Source organism: Eucyclogobius newberryi, unplaced genomic scaffold (genome assembly GCF_026437365.1).
Source record: "Eucyclogobius newberryi isolate DKJ021-1_F unplaced genomic scaffold, fEucNew1.0.hap1 SCAF_19, whole genome shotgun sequence".
NCBI lineage: Eukaryota > Metazoa > Chordata > Actinopteri > Gobiiformes > Gobiidae > Eucyclogobius > Eucyclogobius newberryi.
In genome coordinates this window covers 29,283,606-29,296,450 of record NW_027315823.1, presented here as the reverse complement: position 1 = coordinate 29,296,450, position 12,845 = coordinate 29,283,606, and positions in this window count along the sequence as shown.

Sequence of the window (12,845 nt, the reverse complement as noted above, 5' to 3'; positions counted from 1 at the left end):
GTCCTTCAAACATGCAGTCATTAAACCTCTTCTGAAAAAGCCTAATCTAGATCCCGACCTATTGGTAAACTACAGACCTATTTCAAATCTTCCCTTCGTCTCTAAAATCCTTGAAAAAGTTGTAGTAAAACAGCTTTGTCGCCACCTGCAGGACAATAACTTATTTGAAGTTTTCCAGTCAGGGTTCAGAGCCCACCACAGCACTGAAACTGCACTAGTTAGTCACAAATGATTTGTTATTAGCCGCTGACGATGGACTGGTCTCAATCCTGGTTCTGTTGGACCTCAGCGCAGCGTTTGACACCATCGACCACAACATTCTACTGCAGAGGTTAGAATGTGATGTAGGTGTTGGAGGAACAGCCCTCAGCTGGTTTAAATCCTATCTATCTGATAGGTTCCAATTTGTTAATGTAAACCAGAGCTCCTCACCAAGCTCTAAAGTAATTTACGGTGTGCCACAGGGTTCGGTACTCGGTCCAATTCTGTTTACTCTTTATATGCTACCATTAGGCAACATTATTAGAAAGCATGGCATTAACTTCCACTGCTATGCAGATGACACTCAGCTGTATTTATCAATGAAACCTGATCAGAGCGATCAAGTAGACAGACTTAGTGCTTGTGTGAAGGAGATAAAAACCTGGATGACACTAAACTACCTGCTTCTTAACCCTGAAAAAACCGAGGTCATTGTGCTTGGCCCTAAGCATCTACGAGACGCTCTATCTGAGCAGATAGTCACACTGGACAATGTCAGTGTAGCCTCCAGTTCTACTGTAAGAAACCTTGGAGTCTTATTTGACCAGGAGCTCTCATTTAAAGCTCATATAAATCAAGCTTGTAAAACAGCCTATTTCCATTTGCGCAACATCGCCAAAATCAGAAGAATCCTGCCTAAAAGTGATGCTGAAAAACTTATCCATGCATTTGTAACGACTAGATTAGACTACTGTAACTCCCTGCTTGCAGCGTGTCCTAAAAGCTCCATAAAAAGCTTTCAACTGGTTCAAAATGCAGCAGCAAGATTACTAACAGGAACAAAAAGAAGAGAGCACATTACGCCAGTGCTGAAGTCTCTTCACTGGCTCCCTGTCCAGTTTAGAATCAAATTCAAAATTCTACTCTTGACCTACAAAGCCATAAATGACATGGCCCCATCCTACCTCAAAGATGCTATAGAACCATATCATCCAAACAGAGCTCTTCGCTCTCAGAATGCTGGCCTTCTGGTGGTCCCAAGAGTCTCTAAAAGTACTGTAGGAGGTAGAGTGTTTAGCTACCAAGCTCCTGTGTTATGGAATCAGCTCCCGACCCATGTTAAATATGCTGACACAGTCTCTTCATTTAAGTCCAGGCTTAAAACGTTCCTCTTCGAAATCGCTTATGGTCAGAGTAGTTAGGAACAGAAAGATAAACCCACAGCTTCAGCTACGCTGCCCTAGGAGTAACTATGCTGGGGGAAGTATGACAGCTTGAGCACTATCCTCTTCTTCTTCTGACTACTTATGCTATCAAACAATATTTATTTTTTGATTCCACTTGCAAACTGTTCACCGCCTTCTTTTCTTTCTCTCACTCCTGAGGACCTGTGGACCCAGATGCCCCTCCCCTGGTGAAGTGGTCCCTGCCCTGTGTGGACGGTCCCTCATCTGCCTGAAGAGTGGCTCCAGTTCGCCTCAGTCGGTCCCTCATCTGCCTGAAGAGTGGGTCCAGCTCGCCTCCGACGGTCCCTCTTCTGCCTGAAGAGTGGGTCCAGCTCGACTCAGACGGTCCCTCTTCTGCCTGAAGAGTGGGTCCAGCTCGACTCAGACGGTCCCTCATCTGCCTGAAGAGTGGGTCCAGTTCGCCTCAGTCGGTCCCTCTTCTGCCTGAAGAGTGGGTCCAGCTCCAGTCTCCTTGTGTCCGTCTGTCCGTCTGTGAGAGTCGGATCTCTCCTTCACTGGAACTCCTCCAGGTTTCTACGTTTTTTTCCCAAAGAGGTTTTTTTTTGTAGTTTTTCCTGGCCGAGAAGGAGAGTCTAAGGACAGAGGACCCTGGGACATCGTCCCTCGCCACCACAGACATTGTCTGACTTCATCGCCACCACAGACATTGTTGATTCATTTCTCCCTGTGGCCCTCAGAGGCAACTGTTGTTGTGATTTTGGGCCTTACAAAAATAAATTGATTTGATTTGATTTGATTTGATTACAAAAGGCCCTGAATAGAATCAAAGAATCAGAATGAGAATAGGGTTCATTGCATTTGTCGATAAACATAATTCACAGGTGATTCAGTGCAACACAAACAACAAAAGATAAGATAAGATAAAATAGCCTTTAATGTTACAACGCAGTAGATACAAGGGGAAAGGACAGTAACTTATAGGAAGTTTAAAAAACACTCTCAATAGAAGAACTCTTATAAACAGATGCCGGGGCCAGGTATACGAACTGCAACGGGTCCATGGCTTTAAATATATGAGATATGAGATAATAGATATGATATGTACACCACCAGAGTCCAATTACATCAGAGATCACATCCTCATCCTCTTCTTCCTCAACCGTGGTGTTGCTCCATTTTCGTCATAGTGTTTAATTATGTCAGTCAGGGTGTCTTTGCCAATTCTGAAAAGGGGGAAGAAAAGGATTAGGGTTGACAGTAATATGGGAATAACACGCTTCACGTGGCTAGCTAGCTTGTGATATCATGGCTCACCAGGTTTAGACCAAAACAGGCACTCACAACACAAACACGACCACAACAGCACACCAAAACATAACTTTCAAGCGTGTTTGTGATGCCATTTATTCTGCATTATTCACATTCTGACGTTTACGTCGTATTTAAGACTTAAAAGGCGGAGGAGCGGGACACGGCCGGCTCTGGGCTAGCGGCGCTACGTGGCTTGTTAGCTTGTGATGGCTCAACAAAACAGGCACTCACAACACAAACACGACCACAACAGCACACTAAAGTATTTAATATTAATCATTACTTACGCCATGAGGAACAGGAAAGTACTTCTGCAGACTTCCGTGCCTCCTATGAAAAAACTTGTCCGGGCAAACTTGCGCTCATCTTCAGATTCAGAACTTAGTCATCTGGATAAGCGGACTTTTCACAGAAATAATCCAAAAGCGTGGAGCTGTAACAACCTCTGTTAAGCTCCGAAGCGATAGCAGAAGGATCCATTTTTCAACTGATGTTACACAGTGTGTGTTGCGTGTCCCTGTGTTGCTGCTTATCAAGTAGCCATGCGGCTGGCGGCTCAGCCCATTGGCTGACTACAATAGCACAGCTGTTCATATGGAAATGCGGTCACACCCACTCTGCACGTCCAGAGAGCACCCGAAAACACCACATTTTAAACGGCTTTATTTATGCTTTTAATGCTGCAAATACTGTTATCTGATACATCGAATGGCTGGTCCATAACTTCAACTAGCACATTCTGCAAAAAAACGAAAATCACAAATTTGGGGGGAAAAAAGTAAAATGCTGTTTTTCTCAGTTTCACCGAGGCCGACATGGTCCGACAATTGCGGCGGTGGGGCACATATGTATTACTCAAGGGGAAGTTATTGTGACAAAAAGGATAAAACAATATAGTATACGGACGTTGTGACAAAGTAGAAGTATTTCTATCCTCGTGCAATATGGACAAGTTGCAGGTATTATCAGGTATTCTGAAACACTTACTTTCCTTCCTTAATCTTATAATAATGGCAATTCACCTCATCGCAATGTGCATGGCAAGAACCAGCGTCATGAAACCAGTGGAAGGGTAACGCCCTCTGTTAAGAAGCCAGGATGTGTGAACGTACTTCATGAATCCAGGATTGACCACCAGCACCTATTTCAAAGAAGCAGTTGGTGTTTGTATTCATAAACACATAATAACTATAGTCCAGAACACTTGTTAGCATTGATTTTCGTTTTAACTGAAAATGTACAGTTAAAACAGAAGTATCAATGCTGCATAGGGAATCATTTGTGTGTACTAGACCCTTTAAAATGCTATGTCATGTTTGAAATTATGAAATTGAGGCAACTGGAAATCAAACAAACATTTTCACATATTAAACGACATCAGACGCAAATGCTAATGTCTTTAAAACAAATAATAAGTGACTATGTTTAATTTCCAGGGCAGAAATGATGCAAATGTGGCAAGCGAGGAGTGTTTTGATATTGTGATTAAAGTTAAATTAAGGAAAGCCAACAACACCACTGGAGATTAATCCAGAAAAATAATTCAACTAAAAAGGACACACAGGTAAGTTCATTGAATGAGGCAGTGCTGAAGGAATAAGTTACATAATTTATTTTCGGTTAGCAGAGGTTTAACTGGATTCACAGTCTGATCATTTTTAGTCACATTACGTCAAGCACATGTTCACAATATTACAATGTTCCACATATAAAAGAAAAAGAAAACAGAAAAGGGTCACCTGGTCCCAAACTCTCCTTGGCTACAAAAGCCCCACCACCCATCCCCCCTCGTCTCTCACCTGGTATCTCCCATAGCTAGGATGCACTGGGTCTCAGCGTTGCCGGGACTTATTGTCACATTAAAAATCAAACCAACCCGGGGCCCTATGTAAAAAGAGCCCCCCCTAGTGCTATTTCTGTAGTCACATCATCACACAGATGGAAAAACAAAATGCGAGTCAGGCCCAATCTGAGAAATGTGATTCATATTCCCTGTGAAAAGATAAAGCCCAGTCCCACTGAAACTAGTCTGAAACTTGCTGTGCTAAATGTCAGATCCTTATGTAACAAATCTCTCTTAATTAATAATTTTATTTCTTCTTATAATCTTGATTTTATGTTTTTAACTGAAACATGGCTTGACAAAAACACAGGAAATGTAGTTCTGATAGAATCTGCTCCACCCAACTTTAAGTTTGAATCTGAAACACGAGAAAACAAAAAAGGGGGTGGAGTCTGTGCTGTCTTTAGAGATGAAATAATTACACGCAGGTTGTCTTTTGGGGTGTTTTCATCATTTGAGTATGTATCCTTTAAAATGGAGCTAAAACGGTCTCCATCCATTCTCTTCATTGTTTTATACAAGCCTCCCCAGCACTGCCAAAGTTTTATTGATGATTTTACTGAGATGCTTTCAGTCATATGCACAGACTTTGATGGTTTGGTCATTACAGGTGATTTCAACGTGCATGTTGATAATGTTTGTGACAGAAACGCTAAAGAGCTTGATGCTGTCCTTGAAACCTTCAGTCTTACTCAGCATGTGAGAGGCCCCACCCACAGCAAAGGACACACTCTAGATCTCATAATTACAAAGGGGGTAAATATTTCAAATGTTAATGTGATCGATGTTGCTCTGTCTGATCATTTCTGTGTCTTCTTTGACCTGTCTGTTTCTCCCAAACCTCCGGTTGGTCCTGCAGTTGTTCAGAGGAGACACATAAGTGATGGCACAGGTGCACTGTTTATGGAAATGATAAACTTTGAAAATGTCTCATGTAATGTAAATGATTTGTTGAACTCTGTTACATCTAGTGTTTTGAATGTTCTGGACACCATCGCCCCTATAAAGGCTAAAAAGGTTAAAAATAAGCAGAAGGCGCCGTGGAGAAATGATGATTCGGTCAGGGCACAGAAAAGGGAGTGCCGCAGGGCCGAACGGAAATGGCGCAAGTCAAAGCTCCAGGTTCAAAAAGAGATTTACAAAGAAAAGCTGAACATGTACAACCTAATCTTATGTAGAACTAGGGAAAGATATTTTTCTGAAATAATTGGAAGCTGCAGTAACAACTCGCGTGTCCTGTTTGCCACAGTAAACAGATTAACAAACCCTCCAGCTCAGCTGCCGTTAGAACTCATTTCCACATCCAAGTGTAATGAGTTTGCATTATTCTTTAATGACAAAGTTCAGAGCATTAAAAATGCTATAAATCCCACAATGCAAAAAATTACCCTAAAACCACCAAGACACTTAGAGCTAACTCACTTTGCACCAGTAACTGACAAAACTGTCCATGAGATCATCACCAGTCTGAGTTCATCTACATGCTGCCTTGATGTGTTACCCACCAAATTTCTAAAGTCTGTGCTGAACAGTTTGTTAGCACCATTCACTCACATAGTTAACATGTCGCTTCAATCTGGAACATTCCCAATGTCTTTGAAAACTGCGGTCATAAAGCCTCTCCTAAAGAAGAGCAGTCTTGATGCCGCAGTACTGAGTCATTACCGGCCCATCTCTAATCTGCCATTTTGGGGCAAAGTCCTTGAAAAGGTTGTTTACCAACAGCTCACAGATTTCCTCTTAATAAACAACTCATTTGATGTTTTTCAGTCAGGTTTTAGACCTCATCACAGCACTGAGACTGCTCTTGTCAAGGTGACAAATGACATCCGCCTGAACACTGACACGGGCAAAGCCTCAGTCTTAATTCTGTTAGATCTGAGTGCTGCTTTTGACACTGTCGATCATGGGATCCTCTTACAGAGACTAGAGGACTGGGTGGGCATCACTGGCACTGCCCTAAACTGGTTAAGGTCCTATCTGGAAGACAGGAAGTACTTTGTTGAAATTGGTAGCTGTGTCTCAGACCACATGACCCTGACCTGTGGAGTGCCCCAAGGGTCAGTCCTGGGTCCCCTTCTGTTCAACCTCTACATGCTGCCGTTAGGTCAGTTGATACGCAGTGAAAATGTGTCCTATCACAATTATGCAGACGACACTCAGATCTATGTTTCACTATCGGCAGGTGACTATGGACCAGTAGATTCACTCTGTCACTGCATCCAACAGATCAGTTTGTGGATGCAAAACAACTTTCTCCAGCTGAACTCAGACAAGACTGAAATAATCGTTTTTGGCCCACAGAAACAAAGAGAAAGTGTTAGCGGTCACCTCCAGAGTCTCGCTCTAAAACCTACAAACCAAATTAGAAATCTGGGGGTAATAATGGACTCAGGCTTGAACTTTAATAGCCACGTCAAATCAATAACATCAGCAGCTTTTTACCATCTAAAAAACATTGCCAAAATCAAAAATATAGTGTCAAAACCAGATTTAGAGAGACTTATCCATGCGTTTGTCTCCAGTAGATTAGACTACTGTAACGGCCTGCTCACTGGTCTCTCCAAACGAGTTGTAAAACAGCTGCAGTACATCCAGAACGCTGCTGCTCGGGTCCTGACTAGAACCAGGAAGTATGATCACATTAGTCCTGTTCTCAGGTCTCTGCACTGGCTCCCTGTGGCTCAGAGAATAGACTTTAAAGCAGCTCTGCTTGTGTACAAGTCTCTCCATGGCCTAGCACCAAAGTACATCTTGGATATGTTAGTGCCATATGAACCATCTCGGACTCTGAGGACCTCAGGGACCGGCCTCCTGCTGGTGCCCAGAGTCAGGACAAAACATGGGGAATCTGCATTTCAGTTTTATGCAGCTACAATCTGGAACAGTCTTCCTGAAGATGTGAGACAGGCTTCAACTCTGACAATGTTCAAATCTAAGCTAAAAACAGTTTTGTTTAGCTGCGCATATGACTGAAAGGATTTTTTCTTTGCACTCTTCTCTTTTGTTTGTGATTTTATTAGTTTAGAAAATCAGTTGGATTGATAATTTTTAATTTAGTTAATTTTATTGTATTTCTGTTTCTGTAATTTCTTTGTGATTTGAATGCATTTTTCCTGCTGTGTGAAGCACTTTGAATTTCCTTGTGTATGAAATGTGCTCTACAAATAAACTTGCCTTGCCTTGCCTTGATTAAAAAGGGCCAGTGCCGTTGGATCTCCACTGCCCAAGACTCATCCCGTTAGGCCCCCCACGACGAGCCATTAAGTTATTGCCCGACCCGCCCGGTACCAGCTACACCGAGGACTCCAGCTGGGGACATGACCACCGCCAGCCGGACCAGCTGGAAATGGGGCGCAATGGAGGGTGGCATCATGCGGCGTGCAACATCCTGCACCGCAACGGCACTAAAATAAATAATCGCCAATTTTAAAGGTACTAAAATACATTGATTTGCGGGAAATTGAAAAAGACATTTACCTGGCCCTTACGAGACAACCCACGCGACAAACCGGAAGACGGAAGTGGCAGACATGGAACGCAAGAGCTAGGAGGTATATAAGTTTATATAGGACAGATGTGCGCCATCTGCCGGCATTATGGGCGCACTGCTGCACAAAGGATGACATTTTTTAACCTTACATATATCATGCCGGAGATTTTGTGTTGGTATAATGTGCTATAACATTATCAAACAATTATAGGATATAAAACCATTATTCATACTTCAAAAAAGTTCAATTCAAATCATTCATAAAGTTGGTTTTCAAGACTATGCCTTTTTATTACTTCAAAAATGTGATTAGCCTCCAGGCCGCACAAATAATATATACGAATATTTGTATTTTAAGGGGACTTCCCTTTTTCAAAATGACCTGAGTCCGAACAAAGAGGAAAAGTTTTAGTGTTTCTGTTTGTGGGCTCAGAATATGGAACTGTCAGAATGAAGACCTCAAACAATGTTCAAATATGAAACATGTAAACAAGAGTACAAAGAAATGATTATAGCGATGAATGCTGAAGGAACAACAACAAAACAACCACAATTAAAGCCGCAAGCGGCATCCAACGGCCCTCGCGGGCCGCCGGCCTTCCGACTCTGCGCTTTCGACTTGATAAAGATGGCGCCCTTATTGTGTGTTGAATAAAAAAAGAACTTGACAGACGGCGACACATTGGACATCCAGTGCAAATCAACACAAGTGTCAGTCAAATTTGCTGCTCCGCCGCACAGAGACCGTAGCACTTGGAATATAAATATGGATAACTTTTGATGCTCCGCTTGTGTAGATGATATTTCCCAAAGTAAAGCTTGATCGAGCTATTGCCCACGGAGGAGTTTGTTAAAGTGTGAAGCGTAAATGTGAACATTTCAAAGATTTGGCGTTTTCCCATTTGTGACAGTATATTTGCAGCTCCACGGCACAGAGACCGTACCACTTAATATCAAAATATGACTAATTTTTCATGCCCCGTTTGTGTAGATGATTTCCCCCAAATATGAGCTTGATCGGGCTTTCGCACTAGGAGGAGTTTGTTAAAGTGTGAAGCATAAAAATGTGGTCATTTTAGAGATTTCGCTGTTTTCCCATTTCTGACATATATTTGCGGGTCCGCCACACAGAGACCGTAGCACTTAGAATCAAAATATGGATACCTTTTGATGGCCCGCTTGTGTAGATGATATTCTTGAAATATGAGCTTGATCGGGCAATCGCCCTAGGAGGAGTTCGTTAAAGTGTGAAGCGTAAAAATGTGGTCATTTTAGAGATTCTGCTGTTTTCCCATTTGTGACATATATTTGCGGGTCAGCCACACAGAGACCGTAGCACTTAGAATCAAAATATGGATAACTTTTGATGCCTCGCTTGTGTAGATGATTTTCCCCAAATATGAGTTTGATCAGACAATCACCCTAGGAGGAGTTTGTTAAAGTGTGAAGCGTAAAAATGTGGTGATTTGAGCAATTTCGCGATTTTCCCATAAGGATATCATGGGATGTTTCTGTCATCGTTACGGTTACGCCGTACAAAATATGACTTTGGCTCTCATACTTTTATGATCAGGATGGCAAATTAGAATTTTGTGCAAAATATAATGTCATTTGGAAAAACTCTATTGTTTATAGGCCACTCTGAAGGCCAAATAGTCAGAATTCAGGGAAAAGTTTGCGGCTCCGTCGCACAGAGACCGTAAAAGTTATCCTTAAAATTTGGATAACTTTAGATGCCCCACTTGTCTAGGGGACGTACACCGATTTTGAGGTCGGTGGGCAAAACGCACTAGGAGGAGTTCGTTAAAGTGTGAAACAGAAAAATGTGGATATTCGAGAGATTTAGCAATTTTCCCATAGGGATAACATGGGAGGTTTCCGTCATGGCTACGGCTACGCCGTAAAAATTAAGGCATAAGTTTGATTGGCCTTTTGCTCGGGACCCCAAAATAGAATTTTGGGCAAAGTTTAGAACATTTGTGTAAAACCAGTTTTTGTCCATCAATGTTCACTCAAAGGCAACTCTGTAGGGGGCGCTATCGCGGCCATTTAAATTTTGTCATGCTAAACTGGTCCAAACTTGAAAGTTTAACAACTGATTCAAATTTGGTCCTAATCGGACTCGTTTTGATCAAATGGGAGCAATTTTTAGATCTGCAATATTCCAAAATAAGTTGTCCAACTTTGCGGCTGCGCCGCACACAGACCGGTAAAGGTATCTCAAAAAATTGGATAACTTTAGATGCCCCACTTGTCCAGAGGACGTACGCCGATTTTGAAGTCGGTGGGCAAAACGCCCTAGGAGGAGTTCGTCAAAGTTTGACGTGAACAAAATGGCTAACACAGCGTGTTTTCATTTTCAAAGGAAGATGGCGGCCATAGGGTAAGTCTGGGGGCGTGGCCACAATATACATTTTTTTTTGTCCTCACGAGAGGAATGCGTGTCCCGAATTTCGTAGCTTTACGCCAAAGTTGACCTCGGGGCGTCTCCCATAGGCGCAATGTATTTTGACTTTTGTCGGTGGCGCTGTCGCGCCATTTTTTAACGAAAAAAAAAATGGCCCAGAAAAAACAAAATTTTTCGCCGATTCTGAATTTTGGGCAAAGTTTGGTGAGTTTTTGAGCATGTTCAGGGGGTCAAATTAGAGCTCAAAAAGCAGAAGAACAAGAAAAATAATAAAAATAAAAAATAATAATATTTTTAGCAAAAACAATATAGCCGTTTCCACTATAACAACAAAATATACATCGTTTGAAAGCTCTAAGCCTTCCCGATGCCGTCATGGGGTGGAATCATCATTACGAGCGCTTACGCGCTCGTCACTCCCTATTCCGTCGGGATGCCCCGCCCACTTCCCATAGACTTCCATTGATTTGAGCAGATACAAGCATGACCCATGCCTGCGGCATGGATTTTTGCGTACGGGACGATGCCAAGAGGGTTTTTGGAGGAATGCAGCGCTTTGCGCTGCTGTTGTCAACAATGAGTGAATGGGCTACGCCCATTCACTCATTGTTGACTATTTCTGTCATAGCAGGAGTAAGTATGCATGATCCATGCCTTCGGCATGGGCTAGTTCACTGTACTTGCCAGGGGCGACGGGGTACCAAACATGCGGGCGCATGTTTGGTACCCCGCAACGCTGCCGAAGCGTTGCGGGAGCAATAGGCCCTCCGCCCTGCTGGGGCTCGGGCCTAAAAATGCAGTAATGTATCTTGTAAATTGACATTTAATAGACCAGTAAAGTAGGATCAAGTATGGCAGAAGCTTGGTTATTGTTAAAATACTTGTAACTAATACTACTTGTAACAAGGGGTGAGATGAATATGTGTTTACTTCTTCCCTCTCCTTTTTTTGAATTGTTTATTATAGCAATATGTTCTTTATTGAAATCATAAATAAGTTGCTCTACAATATATATTTGTTAATTTGAAAATGTAAGAGGGAATAATATATATATATATATATATGTATATATATATGTGTATATATATATATATATATATGTGTATATATGTATATATATATATATATGTATATATATATATATATGTATATATATATATATGTATATATATATATATATATATATATATATATATGTATATATATATGTGTATATATATATATATATGTATATGTATATATATATGTATATATATATATATGTATATATATGTGTATATATATATATATATATATGTATATATGTGTATATATATATATATATATATATATATGTATATATGTGTATATATATATATATATATATGTATGTATGTATATATATGTATATATGTATATATGTATATATGTATATATGTATATATATATGTATATGTATGTATGTGTGTGTGTGTGTGTGTGTGTGTGTGTGTGCGTGCGTGCGTGCGCGTACGTGCGTGCGCGTACGTGCGTGTGCGTGCGTACGTGTGCGTGCGTGTGCGTACGTGCGTGTGCGTACGTGCGTGTACGTGCGTGCGTGTGCGTACGTGCGTGTGCGTACGTGTGTGTGCGTACGTGTGTGTGCGCACGTGTGTGTGTGCACGTGTGTGTGTGTCCGAATAAATGTCTCTCTAATCCATCTAATCTATGTATCTATGCGTATATATTTAAGAATAAATGTTGATCGCAAAGTAGACGCTCTTATTTTTTACGGTAACACTTTATTTTAGGGTACACTTATTAACATCTAATTAGATGCAAATTAACATACTAGTAAGTGGTAAATTAGTTGCTTATTAGTGCTTAATCTGTCCTTATTAATGTCTTATTCTGCATAACCTTATTCTGCTGCTAATTAGACATTTATTAACACTTTTCTATTAAGAAACTACTTCTAACTTCTAATTCATATGTTAATGCTTTGTCAAGAGATAACTATGATCTTAATTTGCATTTGGTAATATGGGTGTTGTAAAGAGCTAGTAGCATAAGAAATGTGTTTTTTACCTATTAACGGTTAATAACTATAGCTTATTTTTATGTTACAAACACAGTCTAGTAGGAGTTAACAGTGTCCAACTAACTATTAATTAAGTCTTTAAACTCTGAATATGATCCCCATTCTAAAGTGATGTTTTGATCATAACTAATAAAGAACTAGTTTGACACAAACTAATATAAAAATGGTCCCTGTTCTAAAGTGGTCACTTCTTCACACTTAATTAACGTATTGTGGCATGCATATTAAAACAGTTAATACCGGTATTTAAATAGACAGTTATACAACAAAAACATATAAATGATTACATTTACATTTTAAGTTTATTATACTCTCCTTCAACTCTTTTTGGAATTTATTCTAAA